General features: G+C 45.4%; 1 protein-coding gene across 1 annotated transcript in view; it reads left to right on the top strand.

Annotated features, from left to right (window-relative positions):
* The window catches only part of EIPR1 (EARP complex and GARP complex interacting protein 1), a 285,030-nt gene that overhangs the window by 248,854 nt on the left and 17,041 nt on the right, over window positions 1-19,135 (top strand). The gene's annotated exons all lie outside the window — the stretch shown is intronic.

The following is a 19,135-nucleotide window of genomic DNA, read 5'->3' as shown; positions in this document are numbered from 1 at the left end:
GTATATAAGCAAACAATAGACTGAACACCCAACGAGACGGATTAGCAGAAGGAGACGCCGTGAGTGGACATGTCTCTCCTACTTATGCGTTACATTCTACATTGCAAGTAGGAAATCCGTACTGTGTTTTTATGCACAAATTTAACTCATTGCATATTATTACACATATGATACTGGATGAAAATTCATAGTGACCAAGGTTCACATGCTGGCTGCCCACATACTTTGTGATGGTCTTAAAGGGAACCTGTCACCCCGTTTTTTGAAGATGAGCTAAAAATAGCGTTAAATAGGGGCAGAGCTGGGCGTTACATTAGTGTCTTTGTGTGCCTTTATTACCCACCTATGCTGCCGAAATACCTTTGTAAAGTCGCCGTTTTCTGCTGTCACTCACGCTGGTCTGGTCCTATGGGCGTGGTGACAGCGCTGTTTCTCACCCAGAATCCTGCTCATCATTACGTTGGTGGCGTAGTGGTGTGCGCATGTCCAAAAGGCGAATCCACTGCCCAGGTGATGAAAAACAGCGTGATCTGCGCTATTCAGCCGTTTACCGGTGGGCGCGGCCATCTTTCCTGTGGCCGCTCTGGAGCGCTCTGCTGCCCGGGGCTTCAGGAAAAAGGCCGCTGCGATCTCCATCTGCGCACGCGCGGAATCCCGCGGCCATTTTCCTGAAGCCCCGGGCAGCAGAGCGCTCAATCTGCGCACGCGCGGCCACAGGAAAGATGGCCGCGCCCACCGGTAAACGGCTGAATAGCGCAGATCGCGCTGTTTTTCATCACCTGGGCAGTGGATTCGCCTTTTGGACATGCGCACACCACTACGCCACCAAAGTAATGATGAGCAGGATTCTGGGGGAGAAACAGCGCTGTCACCACGCCCATAGGAGCAGACCAGCGTGAGTGACAACAGAAAACGGCGACTTTACAAAGGTATTTCGGCAGCATAGGTGGGTAATAAAGGCACACAAAGACACTAATGTAACGCCCAGCTCTGCCCCTATTTAACGCTATTTTTAGCTCATCTTCAAAAAACGGGGTGACAGGTTCCCTTTAAGGTGCTTTCACCTTGCATCGTGTGTCACCGTCAGGGCATACGTCCAAAATACCCCTCAAAACAGATGTATGCGCCGACGGGGCCATCGACTGTAATGGTGACAGCAGAGTGAGTGTGCGCTCTGCCGTGCATATTTTTCGGGAGTTTACGCCTACAGCAGTCTACTACTTCCGGATATTTTGCTGGGGATATCGGACATATGCCCGACATGGGGGACACGCAAGACAATGTGAAAGTACGCTTAGTGCTTTCTGCATAATTTCAGTTACATTTTGCCACTGGTGGTACTTAATTCCTTCACCCTCGAGCCTGGTTTCACCTTCCTGACCAGGTCAAATTTTCCAATCCTGACCAATGTCTTTTTATAAACACACAATTCGGACTTACATATAGATAGCGGATGAATCAAATGCAGAATTCAATTATAAAACCATATTTTATTAATAAAGATTAAAACAACCTATAGAGAATTAAAAATGCAATTTACAAGAACAGAGTGCCCAGAAGGGAGAAGAATTGGTCAATCTATAAATATGAGGTAGAAATATGATACTAAGGTGTTAATAACTGCTAAAGTGTAAACCAATTTAGGCTTTTATAAATTATCAGTTTTGCACAATATATGGGATTCTGTCAACAAGGCACGAGGAGGTCAATGTGACATATGCAGTAAAGAATAGTAGGATAGACCGCGCTTCCCCCTCACCCCAACGCACGTTTTGCAGTAGCTTCTTCTTCATCACAAAAGTAGTTTTTGACCACATATAGGGGTATTGGTGTGCTCATAAAAATATTGTAATAAATCGTACAGTTAATTTTCACCAGTTAATTTTTTTGAATATTAAAAATTTGGGGCCAAAGCAACATTTAGGGGAAACAAATTTAATTTTCCATTTATTCGGCCTAATGTTACAATTCTGTGAATCGCCTAAAGGTTAAAAATGCTCAGTACCATATATGAGGTATCTGAGTACTCAGGAGAAATTGCACAACAAATATTGGGGTCCATTTTCTCCTGCTAAGGCTCGTAAAAATGAAAAAAAATTGGCATTAAAACTACATTTTTGTGGGAATAGGAAAGTCTTCACTGAATACAGATTTTACCTCAGAATTGAGAATGTTGATACCGATCAATTCTGGCAGAGTAAGAAGCAGATTTTTCTGATGAGATGTATTACACAGTTGCTTATTTCCATATGTACTACTGATTTATGAAATGAAAATGGCTGTTACTGTTTAGCTTCTGTAGCCCCTCACCTGGTGTTAAGATGTAAATTGAATTTCCAGGACACAATCCCAACTCTGAAACTGTTCCCCCATCTATTATAATAGCCTCGACAGAGGGGAAGAGAATAGGGACTCTTGTGCCACTTATTAAAGGGGTTATCTAGGACTATTTTATTTTATTTATTTATTTTACTATGAGCCTAAGAACTGATAGGCAGGTATTTGCGAATTGCCTGCCTGTTCTTACTGGCGCCGGTTCAGAACGATCACTGACTTCTCCTGCCAGCAATCCTGTTGCTTCCCATTGAAATAGCATCCCGTCCTCTGGGCTACGCTGTTGACAGGGTGTACGTGCCATCGTCATGCTGATTGACTGGCCGGCTTCCCACAGGCACCAGGGACATTTTCATGACATTTTCAATCATGCTCCATCAACAAAAGAGAGTGGAGGAGAAGAATCTGCTTTGCTGTCACAACGTCAGCGGAAGCTGGAGAATTGCCGGCAGGAGTGGTCCGTCACCTGTCTGAGCTGGTAGAGATTGGTGGTGGGCCAAACAGGCAAGTACTTAGCAGCTACATTTCTTTAAGGCCCATCGTAAAAAAAAATATAGTCCAGTATAACCCTTTTATTTCCTAAAGGTCAATATTAACCCTTTCCTAAGTCATGTGGCAAGGCCCTTCAAAGGTCAATTATGACATTTAGGATTGCCACTCACCCTAAAGTTCAACCCTGTCTGGTTATGCAGAAGTATTTTAGAGCATGAAAAATCTGTGTCACTTTTTAACGTAGAAAGGACACAAAGTTTGATTTGCACTCTTCAGATCAAAAAATTACCATGAGTAGCTGGAAATTGGTGGCAGGGTTTAGTGGGGAGGACACGACCAACCACAGCCTGACAGACTTACTATACTTTATGATGGATTGTAAATTATAGTGCATAGCAAGGGTAAATTTCAAGCTCGGGCACACCAAAAGCAAAAGATGCACCAAATTTATTAAGCGCCCGGCACATCTTACTCCACATCGGTGTTAGACTGGCATGACTTGAAATAACAGTTAAAGTAAGTCTCCCAGATCACCTGGAAGCCCATTGTGATTGCATAGTATAACTCATCATGTTACCTTGGCACACACACACACTTTTCATTTTTGGTATTGTTTCCAGAACATAAGGTTTAAATAAGAACAATGCTTATAAATTCTGCTTATAAAGTAGTAAAAATGTAAAAGTTCCCATACACATTAGACAAACCCCTGCCAATCCAGCCATTGGGTTCATTGAAATATACATGTTCAAGGAAGCATATTTATGTGGTAGGCTCCGGAGAATTAAGATGGCATTAGACTTATATCAGCCAAACCCGATGATTCAGGATTCCGCCATCGGATATAATGTGTATGGGGGTACCAGCTAAATTATGGCGACGGTGATGTTGATCAGACATGTACGATTTGAGACTGTGTACTGCGTTGTCCTCCTGAGATAAACTACCGGTCAACGTGTCAGTCAGCTGCTTTCTGTCACAAGGTGATTTTTGCAACCAACTGTCATGGCGGCGTCAGGGTTTTTGCAGTCCACGTATTTTTACACTCTTCCTCCTAATTCCATTGATTCTATAATCAACGCAGGGTGATTTGGGCATCGACTCTGCAGCTTGGCTGCAGCTCCAAGGCAGGTTAGCAAGAGTTAAATATTTGCTGGGCTAGAATTGTTATTCTCCTTTAGCCACATGCTGTGGGAGAACCAGTCATGTCTGCACTCCTACATATGGTGGTTTTGTTATGCAGATAATGCCAGCTATAGTTGGTCTATCCTGATCTGGAGAGGAAGACACATCTTGGGTTTACTGGTTATTCCAAAGTTGTTGCAAGTAGTGTTTGGTGGATCCTTTCCTTTTCCATTGGTGTTTTTATGTTACTTTATTGCCTCACTGGCTTTTCCACTTGTATTCCTTAGTGTTTATCCCTGTGAAAGTGCTGTGTGACTGGGTTCTGTTTTGCCCTGTCTGTCTTCTCTCCATACACTTAACAGATTAGATGAGATGAGACCCAGGCATCCCCACCTTCAGGGGTAATCCTGGGGACAGGGATAGCCAGAGACCCCTAGCCTGAGGGACAGTATAGGATCCCATTTGCTATTCCACAGTCACCCCATGACACTTTCTTATAGAGAACACAGGACCACTTCCACAAACGAGTGCTCCTGTGAATGGGAGATTCGGCTCAGATGGTTGTTACCCGAACGATCTTTCGGACGTCAACCACCTAATATGTTTGGCTTGCCCTATCTGCCAGCCTAATGAGCACTTGGCTGACATTGTTTTGATATATTTGACAGGGAATGCTTTAAATTAAAATAGCTATCATTACTCATTGACTAATTTGACACAACTCTGGTTGTCCAAACTGGTCTGCTTACTTACCTACAGGTGGTTATGTTCCATCTACTAAAGTGATTGCTGGATCCGGTTACTGCCCTCCGCAGTGATTCTTCTATATGGCATAAAGCTGTGATCATCATTATAGGTATTCCAGAATATAAGAGAAAAGGCACAAGGCACAAAAAGAAAAACTTGTCCGGAAAAAATGTTTAAAAATTCAGGACATATGACAAAATTACGCTAACCCTGTGATTAACTAAAAAATAAAACTCACCTGTCCCCACTTTGTCAGTGTTCTCATGACTTTAATTAGCCTATGAATGGCAAAGATAAGAAAGTGGTCTAAAGGTACCTTCACACTAAGCGACTTTGCAGCGAGAACGACGACGATCCGTGACGTTGCAGCGTCCTGGATAGCGATCTCGTTGTGTTTGACACGCAGCAGTGATCTGGATCCCGCTGTGATATCGCTGGTCGGAGCTAGAAGTCCAGAACTTTATTTTGTCGCTGATCACCCGCTGTCCATCGCTGGATCGGAGTGTGTGACGCCAATACAGCGATGTGTTCACTTGTAACCAGGATAAACATCGGGTTACTAAGCGCAGGGCCGCGCTTAGTAACCCGATATTTACCCTGGTTACCATTGTAAAAGTAAAAAAAAAAAACAGTACATACTCACCTTCTGATGTCTGTCACGTCCCCCGGCGTCCACAGGGTTACGCGCTGCTGCTCAGAGCTCCCTGCACTGAATGTGTCAGCGCCGGCAGTAACAGTGGTGACGTCATCGCTGTGCTCTGCTTTCCGGCCGTGCTGACACATTAAGTGCAGGAAGCTCTGAGCAGCAGCGCGTAACCCTGTGGACGCCGGGGGACGTGACAGACATCAGAAAATGAGTATGTAGTGTTTTTTTTTAACTTTTACAATGGTAACCAGGGTAAATATCTGGTTACTAAGCGCGGCCCTGCACTTAGTAACCCGATGTTTACCCTGGTTACCCGGGTGCTGCAGGGGGACTTCAGTATCGTTGAAGACAGTTTCAACGATGTCGAAGTCGTTCCCCTGATCGTTGGTCGCTGGAGAGAGCTGTCTGTGTGACAGCTCCCCAGCGACCTAAACAACGATGCTGCAGCGATCGGCTCGTTGTCTATATCGCTGCAGCGTCGCTGAGTGTGACGGTACCCTAAGCAGACCAGAAATGCTATCATCTCCAAGCATAAGCAGCCTGTGGGCTACTGGTCTTTCGCCAAAGACCCTGGCATCCAGGTGTCATCAGTTTGAAATGTTATCGAGAGGTTTCCTACTAATGGAACAGTCATGAATAGGGTTGAGCGAAACGGATCGGTCAATTTCATAAGTCGCCGACTTTTGGCAAAGTCGGCGTCTCATGAAACCTGACCCGATCCCTGTGTGGGGTCGGTCATGCGGTACGCGACTTTCGCGCCAAAGTCGCGTTTCAATGACGCTAAAAGCGCCATTTCTCAGCCAATGAAGGTGGACGCAGAGTGTGGGCAGCGTGATGACATAGTTCTCAGTCCCCACCATCTTAGAGAAGGGCACTGCAGTGATTGGCTTGCTTTCTGCGGCGTCACAGGGGCTATAAAGGGTCGTTCCCGCCGACCGCCATCTTACTGCTGCTGATCTGAGCGTAGGGAGAGGTGCTGCTTCGTCAGAAGCAGGGATAGACAGTGTTAGGCAGGGTACATTCACCCCCAAACCGCTTGTGCTTGGGCGATTTCCACTGTCCAACACCACCTTTTGTTTGCAGGGACAGTGGAAGCTACATTTTTTTTTCCTCAGCGCTGTAGCTCATTGGGCTGCCCTAGAAGGCTCCCTGATAGCTGCGTTGCTGTGTGTGTACGCCGCTGTGCAAACCAACTGCTTTTTTCAAAGCACAAATCCTGTTGTTCCTTCCTTTCTGCACAGCTATATTGTTTGTTTGTCCACACTTTTGTGTGCAGCTGTCCTTTTTATAGCTGCCTGCCATACTTTTCTGAGATTACTGCAGGGAGATAAAGATTGGCAAGTCTGCCTCTGTTCCATTGCTGTGTGTGGCATCTGTCTCTCATTGTGTGCCACAGAAAACCAGTGTGTAATACTGGGCCATTTTTTGTTTTTTGGGTAAATTCTCCCTGAAAACAAAAATAAATCAATAGTGGGAGATAAAGATTGGCAAGTCTGCCTCTGTGCCATTGCTGTGTGTGGCATCTGTCTCTCATTGTGTGCCACAGAAAACCAGTGTGTAATACTGGGCCATTTTTTTTTGGGGGGGGGTAAATTCTCCCTGAAAACAAAAATAAATCAATAGTGGGAGATAAAGATTGGCAAGTCTGCCTCTGTGCCATTGCTGTGTGTGGCATCTGTCTCTCATTGTGTGCCACAGAAAACCAGTGTGTAATACTGGGCCATTTTTTTTTGGGGGGGGGGGGTAAATTCTCCATGAAAACAAAAATAAATCAATAGTGGGAGATAAAAATTGGCAAGTCTGCCTCTGTGCCATTGCTGTGTGTGGCATCTGTCTCTCATTGTGTGCCACAGAAAACCAGTGTGTAATACTGGGCCATTTTTTTTTGGGGGGGGTAAATTCTCCCTGAAAACAAAAATAAATCAATAGTGGGAGATAAAGATTGGCAAGTCTGCCTCTGTGCCATTGCTGTGTGTGGCATCTGTCTCTCATTGTGTGCCACAGAAAACCTAGTGTGTAATACTGGGCCATTTTTTTTTTTTTTTATTCTCCCTGAAAAAAAAAAAAAAATCGTGGGAGATTAAGATTGGCATTTCTGCTTGAGTGCCGGTCCTGTGTGTGCCATCTGTCTCAAATTATTGGGGAACAGAAAACCTAGTGTGTAACATTGGGCCTGGTTTTCCTTTGAGTGTCAGCCACCTATAAAGGTGTATATAAATCCTACAGAAGTTAGAGTTCACCTTATAAGTTGTTTTACAGTAACAAATACCGTTACTTAGGTTACGTTTTGCAAACAATGAGGAAGTCTGGTGGAAGAGGTCGTGGCCGTGGGCGGTCATTGTCAGCTGGTAATGATGGTAGTGGTGGTGGAGCATCAGGTGGTCCTGGTAAAAGCAGTACAGCACGTAAGTCTCGAGTTGTTGAGCCAGGTTCGTCGTCTGGCTACACAAGGCCTCGAACGCTCCCTTTTCTAGGAGTAGGAAAACCGCTTTTAAAGCCGGAGCAGCAAGAACAAGTTTTGGCTTTCCTTGCTGACTCAGCCTCTAGCTCTTTTGCCTCCTCTGAAAGTGCTAAATGTAAAAGCAGCGCGTCGTTAGTGGATGTTCACGGTCAGGGACAAGTCGCTTCCTTGTCTTCTTCACCCAGAACAAGAGAGAAGGATGCATCAGGAGACACAACGGGTTACTCCATGGAGCTCTTTACACATACCGTTCCTGGGTTAGACAGTGAAACAGTTAACAGGCCATGCCCATTAGAAGTTGAATCGGACATGGAGTGCACTGATGCACAGCCACAGCCAGATTACTATGCTGTTCCTTTGACTCAGACCAGAACATTGCCCTCGCAGTGTACTGAGCCAGAATCAAACCCAGCTGAGACTATGGTGCCCCGTCACGAACGCTATACCACCGGCTTACACGGTGACACAGACGAAGTTGCACACGAGATAGAAGAGGAGGTCATAGATGACCCAGTTGTTGACCCCGATTGGCAGCCATTGGGGGAACAGGGTGCAGGCGGCAGTAGTTCTGAAGCGGAGGAGGAGGAGCCGCAGCAGGCATCAACATCACAACAGGTTCCATCTGCCGGGCCCGTATTTGGCCAAAAACGCGTGGCAAAACCAAAACCAGTTGGAGGACAGCGTGGCCATCCGGTTAAAGAAGCTCAGTCTGCAATGCCTGAAAAGGTATCCGATAGTAGAAAGAGTGCAGTCTGGCATTTTTTTAAACAACATCCAAATGATCAGCGCAAAGTCATCTGTCAAAAATGTTCAACTACCTTAAGCAGAGGTCAGAATCTTAAAAGTCTAAATACAAGTTGCATGCATAGACATTTATCCACCATGCATTTGCAAGCCTGGACTAACTACCAAACGTGCCTAAAGGTTTCAGCACCCTCGGCCAATGAAGCTAGTCAGCAACGCTACATCCCTTCCCTCACTGTAAGCCCACCATTTCCCGCAACAACTGCAGTATCTGTGCAGCTTTTGTCTCCAGGCCAAAGCAGTCAGGGAATCACCAGGTTCGTAGTAGGAAACACTGCATGTAGGGCACCGGCAAGAATACCATCTCCAACCCTCTCTCAGTCTGCCATGTCCACCGGCACCACCGCTAGTTCCACGATCTCAAGCTCTCCAGTCCAGCTCACCCTACATGGGACTCTTGTTAGGAAAAGGAAGTACTCATCCTCGCATCCGCGTACACAGGGTTTGAACGCCCACATTGCTAGACTAATCTCATTAGAGATGATGCCCTACCGGTTAGTTTAAAGCGAAGCTTTCAAAGCGCTGATGGACTACGCTGTACCACGCTACGAGCTACCCAGTCGACACTTCTTTTCTAGAAAAGCCATCCCAGCCCTCCAACAGCATGTTAAAGACTGCATCGTCCATGCACTCAGGCAGTCTGTGACTACAAAGGTGCACCTGACAACAGATGCATGGACCAGTAGGCATGGCCAGGGACGTTACGTGTCCATCACGGCACACTGGGTGAATGTGGTGGATGCAGGGTCCACGGGGACAGCAATATTGGGACAGTTCTGCCTAGCCCACGGTCAAGGAAAGAGTTGGCTGTAGGCGTTCGCCCCCCCTCCTCCTCTTCCTCGTCCTCCTGCAGAAGCGAGAGCTCGTCCACAGACCGCAGTCGCACATCCACTCCATCCGCAGCTGCCACTGTTGCACACCAGGTGTGCCATTATGGGACAGCTAGTGGCAAGCGTCAGCAGGCTGTATTGGCAATGAAGTGTTTGGGCGACAACAGACACACCGCGGAAGTTCTGTCTGAGTTCTTGCAGAAAGAAACTCAGTCATGGCTGGGCACTGTACATCTTGAGGCAGGCAAGGTAGTGAGTGATAACGGAAGGAATTTCATGGCTGCCATAGCCCTTTCCCAACTGAAACACATTCCTTGCCTGGCTCACACCTTAAACCTGGTGGTGCAGTGCTTCCTGAAAAGTTATCCGGGGTTACCCGACCTGCTCCTCAAAGTGCGCAGACTTTGCTCGCATATCCGCCGTTCGCCCGTACACTCCAGCCGTATGCAGAACTATCAGCGGTCTTTGAACCTTCCCCAGCATCGCCTAATCATCGACGTTGCAACAAGGTGGAACTCCACACTGCACATGCTTCAGAGACTGTGCGAACAGAGGCATGCTGTTATGTATTTGTGGGAGGATACACGGGCAGGCAGTTGGATGGCAGACATGGAGTTGTCAGGTGTGCAGTGGTCGAAGCTACAAGACCTGTGTCAAGTCCTTCAGTGTTTTGAGGAATGCACACGGCTGGTTAGTGCAGACAATGCCATAATAAGCATGAGCATCCCCCTAATGCGTCTGCTGATGCAAAGTTTGACGCACATAAAGGAGCAGGCGTCTGCAGCCGAGGAAGAGGAAAGCCTTGATGACAGTCAGCCATTGTCTGGTCAGGGCCGTGTAGAGGACGCGGTAGCGGGCGAAGAGGATGAGGAGGATGATGGGGATGAGTACTTTTTTAATGAGGAAGCTTCTCCTGGGCCAACAGAAATTAGTGGCGTTGCAAGGCCGGGTTCTGGTTTTTTAAGGGAGACAAGTGACGTAGATTTGCCTGTAACTGCCCCTCAAACCAGCACAACCGCAGATTTGACAACTGGAACTTTGGCCCACATGGCGGATTATGCCTTACGTATCCTCAAAAGGGACCCACGCATTATTAAAATGATGACCGATGACGATTACTGGTTGGCCTGCATCCATGACCCTCGCTATAAAGGCAAATTGCAAAATATTATGCCACATGAGAACCTCGAACAAATATTAGCAACCAAACAAGCAACTCTTGTCGACCGTTTGATTCAGGCATTCCCAGCACACAGCGCCGGTGATGGTTCTCACACAAGCTGCAGGGGGCTACAGGGCAGAGGTGTTAGAGGTGCACAAATCAGAAGTGGCGTTGGACAGAGGGGTTTTCTGACCAGGTTGTGGAGTGATTTCTCAATGACCACAGACAGGACAGGTACTGCAGCATCTATTCAAAGTGACAGGAGACAACATTTGTGCAGTATGGTTACTAACTATTTTTCATCCCTTATCGATGTTCTCCCTCAACCGTCATTCCCATTTGATTACTGGGCATCCAAATTAGACACCTGGCCTGAATTGGCAGAATATGCATTGCAGGAGCTTGCTTGCCCAGCAGCTAGTGTGCTATCAGAAAGAGTATTCAGTGCTGCTGGTTCAATATTAACCGAAAAAAGGACTCGTCTGGCTACCCAAAATGTGGATGATCTCACCTTCATTAAAATGAACCACTCCTGGATTTCAAACTATTTTGCCCCACCTTTCCCGGCTGACACCTAGCTTTTCTATAAAAAGGTCTTGCTTGTGGACTGGTCTTACTGAGTGTTCCAATCTCTTAATTTGCAGCAGCTGTTTGTCCAGCATACGACATGTTTACACCTCCCTCAATGGGAAAACTCCGCCCACGGGGCCGTGGTCTCGCCACTTGGCGCAAGCACCCGTTAGAGTGCCGTTTGTCTGAAGAGGTGGGTGTGCCCGCTTTTGGTCGCCGGCACTGCCACTGGGTCCCTCATAGTACAATAAAGTGTCTCTGGCGGTGGTGGCGCGCACCCAACGTCAGACACACCGTTGTAACATGAGGGGCCCTGGGACGGTACCGCCGGCCACAAGAGAGTTCACCCCCCCAGCTCAAACTGTGCTCTACCACGTGCAAAATTATCTCTCACAGCTCCACCAATGTTTAGTCTATGCGCTGACATCATTCAATGCCTGGCACTGATAATACCAATTTGTTGACATCTATGATGCTAGTTAAAGTAGTCTGGGTCAGTGTCCTATATTGACACCAGTAAATACTTACTGCCAAATTACTATGTCAGAAACTCAGCAGATGAGCCCACCCCTGTACCTAAGGGTACTGTCACACAGTGGCACTTTGGTCGCTACAACGGCACGATCCGTGACGTTCCAGCGATATAGTTACGATATCGCTGTGTCTGACACACTACTGCGATCAGGGACCCCGCTGAGAATCGTACGTCGTAGCAGATCGTTTGAAACTTTATTTCGGCGTCAAGTGTCCCGCTGTGGCGGCATGATCGCAGCGTGTAACAAAGGTGTGCACGATATTCCCAATGTCCCGTATGACTTCTACATCGCAACTATGTCATGAAATTATCGCTCCACCGCCGTGCATTGCAAAGTGTGACCGCAGTCTACGACGCTGGAGCGATAATCAAGCGACGCTGCAGCGTCACAGATCGTGCCGTCGGAGCGATCAAAGTGCCACTGTGTGACAGTACCCTAAGTATGCCACACTTTTGTTTTTTTTGTTTTGTTGTTTTGCGAGACATTAACATCTATTTGGACTAACTGTGTCAGACACTCCTTGCAATCGTCCTCCGCTGACCACACTAATGCTGCCTGTGTACCCCTGCGAGATAACTCTAAGTGCCTGAGCCTATTTTTATTTATTTTAGGCCTAGTAAGCCTGTCTGCGGTCCCTCCTTGCAATCCTCCTCCACTGACCACAACAATGCTGCCTGTGTACCCATGTAACCTATTAAAAACTGCATAGAGCCTATTTATATATTTTATTTAATATTAATAAAGCCATGATGGACTAAACTGTACCACGCTACAAGCTAACCAGTCGACACTTCTTTTGCGAGAAAAGCCATCCCAACCTTCCGCCAGCATGTAAAAGACCGCATTGTCCATGCACTCTGGTAATCTGTGAGTACAAAGGTGCACCTGACAACAGACGCATGGACCTGTAGGCATGGCCACGGAAGGTTACGTGTCCATTACGGCGCAATGGGTTAATGTGGTGGATGCATGGTCCACAGGGGACAGCCTACTAAGTCTGTCTGCAGTCCCTAATTCAAATTGTCCTCCACTGTATAAATCTGAGCTTCAACCTTCTGGCTCTCATTAAGTGTTTTTTTTTTTAAAATTGGTGGTTAGGGCCTAGTAACGGTGTCTGCCGCTCCCTGGTGTTGTCCTCCACTGTATTAATCTGAGCTTCAACCTTCTGGCTCTCATTAAGTGCTTTTTAAAAACAAATTGCTGGTTAGGGCCTAGTAACGGTGTCTGCCGCTCCCTGGTGTTGTCCTCCACTGTATAAATCTGAGCTTCAACCTTCTGGCTCTCATTAAGTGCTTTTTTAAAAAAAATTGGTGGTTAGGGCCTAGTAACGGTGTCTGCCACTCCCTGGTGTTGTCCTCCACTGTATAAATCTGAGCTTCAACCTTCTGGCTCTCATTAAGTGCTTTTTTAAAAAAAAATTGGTGGTTAGGGCCTAGTAACGGTGTCTACCGCTCCCTGGTGTTGTCCCCCACTGTATAAATCTGAGCTTCAACCTTCTGGCTCTCATTAAGTGCTTTTTTAAAAAAAATTGGTGGTTAGGGCCTAGTAACGGTGTTTGCCGCTCCCTGGTGTTCTCCTCCTCCTGGGTGTTCGCCTCCTCCTGGGTGTTCGCCTCCTCCTGGGTGTTCTCCTCCTCCTGGGTGTTCGCCTCCTCCTGGGTGTTCGCCTCCTCCTGGGTGTTCTCCACCTCCTGGGTGTTCTCCTCCTCCTGGGTGTTCTCCTCCAGGTTTCCTTGTCTGAGCTTCAACCTTCTGGCTCTCATTAAGTAGTTGTTTTTAAAAATTGGTGGTTGGTGCCTACTAACGGTGTGTGCCGCACCTTGGTGTTGTCCTGTGTTATTTTCCTGACCTTTAATCTTCAGGCTTTCGGCCTTCATTTGTAATATTAAACTGCATAGGGCCTACTAGTTGGGTTGGGCCTACTAACGGTGTCTGCCGCTCAAAGGTGTTCTCCACTGAACAAAGCAGTGCCGCCTGTTTACTCCTGTTACCAATTTTGAACTTTATTTTGCCCACTTTATTATTTGGGCCTACTAACTGTGTCTGCCTCTCATTACAGTTGTCCTCCACTGAACTAAGCAATGCTGCCTGGTTAGTCCTGTTACCAATTTTGAATTGCATTTAGCCCACTTTATTATTTGGCCCTATATCAGTGTTTCCTCCTCATCCTGCCCATTGCCCAGCCGGTGCTACATGAGTCTTGTGGTACTTTGACCCAGTCCAGTACATTCCCCTTGCACGCTACACAGCCACAATCTGACCCTGCTGAAAGTCAGGTTCCCCTTCCCGCATACTATACCACCTTACACAGGGACAAAGAGGAAGGTGCAGATGAAAGTGCAGGTTTCTTTAACAGGTAGGGGGCATACTCGTTGGCGACGTCACAGGCACAGGGCCCCTCAGAGTACGCAAAAGTGTCGCTGCCGGTGGGAGGTGCCCCCGCCGTGCAAACACACCGCTGTACTTTGAGGGGCCCTGTGCCAGCGCCAATGCGAACGAGTGGGCCCCCCCTGCTTGCTCAGGATCACAGCACTTGCAACGTTGAAATACTTACCTCTCCCTGCTCCACCGCCGTGACGTAGTCCACGTTTCCTGGGCCCACTAAAACCTTGAACCAGCCCTACCCCCCACTTTTGCCAAATGACCCCCAATTTCCAATGCCCAACTATTATTATAAAGTTAATTAAGATTGGCAAGCTTCAGAAACAAGAATGGATGTTTTTGGCATTAAAATGGGCACTGTAGGTGTTTTCCTGGCCTCCACTCACTGCCGACTATGCTTTCCCATTGACTTGCATTGGGTTTCATGTTTCGGTCGATCCCCGACTTTTCGCGATAATCGGCCGACTGCACTCGACTCGACTTTGGACAAAGTCTGGTTTCGCAAAACCCGACTCGATCTTAAAAAAATGAAAGTCGCTCAACCCTAGTCATGAACCTTCAAGGATGTGGTGGAAACAGGAAAATGGATGAGTAAGTTTGTTTGAAATGTTTTAAAAGAACCGCTTACAACATCCAGAGATCACCAGGCTGAGCTAGAGACATCTGGTGTCTATGCTTTCCTCCTGTACCATATGCCACAAACTGAACAAAACAGGGATATATTGGCAAAAGCCAAAGAGGACTCCACTGCTTACAGAAAGGCATATAAAAGAGAGGGATTGAGCTATGGCACAAGTTACGCTTTCCAACTTTGGGACTGAAGGCTTTGAAGATGTTACAGGAACAATGAAATCAGAAAATTGTCAGAGCATTTTTAGAGAGATTGTTCTCCCAAGTGTAAGAAAACTAGGTTTATGTCTGACAAAATGGGTCCTACCAAACAATGATGACCTAAACCACACATCCAAAAGTGCAAAATGATGGTAAAGAAGGAATAAATGGACTACTGAACTGCTATTGGGAAAAGGAACCAGCAAACATTCAAGCGATTTCTTCAAGAAAGCTTACTGCCTGCACTGACCCCCCTGCCACCTCACCGCCATCAAAACTGCTGCAACCCTTCCAACCTGCTGTTTTGCTGCTTCCCCATTATCCTGCAGACTGTAAGCCCGCAAGGGCAGGGCCCTCTCCCCTCTGAACCAGTCTGTTTGTTCATTGTAATTTATTAGTATTTTGTATGTAACCCCTTTGTCATGTACAGCACCATGGAATCAATGGTGCTCTAAAATACATAATAAAATGACTACAAGTATGGTGTCAAGTCAACTTCTATGTTGGACATTTGGTTATTAAAATATTGTAATGATACTGAGTTGATTGATTGCAGCTTATTTAACATATTGCCTTTTCTCTATAACTAACAATGCTGATTAAAATGTTGGGACTGCTTAAGCAAATGATTGGCTGCAGCAGCAACGTGGATAGGATGCTTGTAAGCAGCTGCAGGAGAGTAAGCAGACTGACCTGGTTTAGTAGGGTTTTTTTATGTTAAAGCCTTTTCTACTTTAAAAAATAACCACCTTCAGATTTCTTACATTACTGTATTACATGGCTTACCTTCCTCCCTACTTCGTACTTTTCATGAATGTTTTTTTGGAAAATATATATTGACAAATTGTTTTCCTTTACAACTATTTTTTTTTACATTAGCGTTCAAAATAATAGCAGTGTGTTCAAAAACTTGAGTTAATCACAACATCTTTATACTAGTTTTTATTTCCATGCATTGGGAACATTACACACTGTTTTCTAATTCAAAACATGCAGAGAATTGTATATAATTTTTAACTACTTTACAGAAAATAACAAAAAATGATCATTGGGCTGTAAAAAAATAGCAGTGTCTGCATGTGTCTTTACAACCTCACAATATGTACTATTTGAGGATTTTTAGAACTGCTTCACATCTATGTTGCATAAAGTCAACTAACTTCTGACACCTGTCAACTGTTATTCCAGGCCAGTATGCTTGGACTACATCCCACAATTTTTCATGTCACCACACAAACTGTTCTATCGGATTAAGGTCCAGGGATTGGGCTAGCCATTCCATAACCTCAATTTTGTTGGATTGGATCCAAGATTTTGCTCATTTACTGGTGTGTTTAGGGTCGTTGTCTTGTTGAAACACCCCCTTCAAGGGCACATCCTTTTCAGTGTAAGGCAACATGACCTCTTCAAGTATTTTAATATATGCAGACTGGTCCATGATCGCTGGTATGCGGTAAATAGGTCCGGCACCATAGTAAGAGAAACATGCCCATGTCATGATGCTTGCACCACCATGGTTCACTGTCTTCAGGGTGTACTGTGGCTTGAATACAGTTTTGGGTTTGTCTGACGAACTGTCTGCAGCCCTTCGACCGAAAAAGAACGATTTTCTTTCATCGGTCCACAAAATGTTTCTCCATTTCTCTTTAGGCCAGTTGATATGTTCTTTGGCAAATTGCATCCGCTTCAGTACATGTCTGTTTTTTGACAGTGGGACTTTGTGGAGACTTCTTGCTAAGAGATTAGTGTCACACAGGTGTCTTCTAACCATCATCATCCTCACAGGTAGCTTGAGATGGTCTTTGATCATTAGCTGAGCCTTTGCCATTCTGGCTCTTCTTCCATCCATTCGAATGGTGGTCTTTAGTGATGAGCGAGTGTACTCGTTGCTCAAGTGGTCTCTGAGTATTTGACTGCTCGGAGATTTAGTTTTCCTTGACACAGCTGCATGATTTACATCTATTAGCCAGCCTCAGTACATGTGGGGGTTGCCTGGTTTCTAGGGAAACCCCACATGTAATCAAGCAGGCTAGTAGCCGCAAATCATTCAGCTGCGGCAATGAAAACTAAATCTCCGAGCAATCATAAATACTCGGGGACCACCCGAGCAACGAGTGCACTCGCTCATCACTAGTAGTCTTCTGTTTTCTTCCTCGTCTCTCTGGTTTGGCTTTCCAGTTTAAAGCATTGGAGATCATTTTAGATGAACAGCCGATCATTGTCTGCACTTCTTTTTAACTTTTACCCTCTCCAATCAACTTTCTAATCAAAGTACAATGTTCTTCTGAACAATGTCTCGAATGATCCATATTTCTCAGGCTTTCAAGGAGAAATACATGTACAACATGTCCTGGCTTCACCCTTAAATAAGGGCCACCTGATTCACACCTGTTTCTTCACAGAATGATTGACCTCACTAATTGATCTCCACACTGCTATTATTTTGAACACATCACCTTTCAATTAATTATTCTAATACAGAGACTCAAAAACCTGCAAATCAGGAATGCTGAGTCTGTTGGTTTTCTTAGAATCTACTGCACCAACTGGTAAATTGTTTGACGTGCTAATATATAATTTATACCAAAAACAGTGATTAATCTGGTTAGTCATATTGAACTGCTGTTATTTTGTACACTACTGTATATAGGTGGTACAGTCTAAATAATTTGTTTATGTAGACTCTAGACAGGCTCCTTTTTTCATGTATCGGAAGCGGAAATCAGAATCAAAACCTAAGTGGCTTAAACAGTGAAAAGCCATGAGTTATGCCGCAAAGGAAAGAAAAAGTTCTCTTTTTATTTGAAAAGGTAAATGTGCTAAGATAAATGTCGGGGGAGGGAGTATCAGAAACATTTTAGAGTTTGCTATAAAATTATCTGCAACAACCGATCCCATGAACTTAGAGGAAGGTTAGCTAAAAGAACAATACAGCTATTATCCTTTTTTTTTTCAAAACTGAAAAAATATTGTGAAGTGATCTCTCCGGGTCAAAATCATTATAACAATTTACAGTTTATGAACAAATTCAAAATATGAATCACTAATAAATGTGTGGAGCAGCTTGATGAGCCTAAAGAGAACAAAAGAAAATTACTCCAATGGGTGACGGGTAATAATATTTTCCTATTTAGCAATTTGCCAAATATGATGACCTGTATGAAATGCAAAAATCCCAATCTTAATTTTTCTTCATATATACTGACAAAAAATAAGATAAAACTCAGAATCTATTGCTTTATCCCACTTCCATATCTTTATACAGATATCCAGTATTTTAAGGCAGCACGGTGGCGCAGTGGATAGCACTGCGGCCTTGCAGCGCTGGAGTCCTGGGTTCTAATCCCACCTTGGACAACATCTGCAAGGAGTTTGTATGTTTGCGTGGGTTTCCTCCCACATTTCAAAGACATACTGATAGGGAATTTAGGGATTGTGAGCCCCATTGGGGAAAATGATGATAATGTGTGCAAAACTGTAAAGTGCTGCGGAATATGTTAGCGCTATATAAACATAAAGATTATTATTGTGTATACACAGCTTAAAAGAATAAAAGGGAAAACTAAAATCCCACATCCTAGATATCACTAGTGAAATATTCCAGTTGTAAATCCTTATTCCTTACATAGTGGAATGTTGAGAACAATAAAACATAAAAATGATCGTAAATCACAACCAATATCCCACGGAGGTCTGGAGTTGGAATGATGCTCAAAATCAAAGTGGAAAATGAAGTTACAGGCTGATCCAATTTCAGTGGTAATGCCTCAAGAAAAGGAAATGATGCTCAGTAGTGTGTGTGGCCTCCACGTGCCTGTATGATCTCCCTACAACGCCTGTGCATGCTCCTGATGAGGCGACAGATGGTCTCCTGAGGGATCTCCTCCCGTCAACTCCTGGACAGTCTGTGGTGCAACGTGACATTGGTGGATGGTGCGAGACATGATGTCTCAGATGTGTTCAATAAAGATTCAGGTCTGGGGAACGGGCGGGCCAGTCCATAGCTTCAATGCCTTCATCTTGCAGGAACTGCTGACACACTCCAGCCACATGAGGTCTGGCATTATCCTGCATTAGGAGGAACCCAGGGCCAACCGCACCAGCATATTGTCTCACAAGGGGTCTGAGGATCTCATCTCAGTACTCAATGGCAGTCAGGCTACCTCTGGTGAGCACATGGAGGGCTGTGTGGCCATCCAATGCCACCCCATAAAAT

The sequence above is a fragment of the Ranitomeya variabilis genome, chromosome 2, assembly GCF_051348905.1.
Source record: "Ranitomeya variabilis isolate aRanVar5 chromosome 2, aRanVar5.hap1, whole genome shotgun sequence".
Lineage (NCBI taxonomy): Eukaryota > Metazoa > Chordata > Amphibia > Anura > Dendrobatidae > Ranitomeya > Ranitomeya variabilis.
The sequence above is the reverse complement of the archived record's forward strand: the minus strand, read 5'-3'. Positions and strand labels throughout refer to the sequence as shown.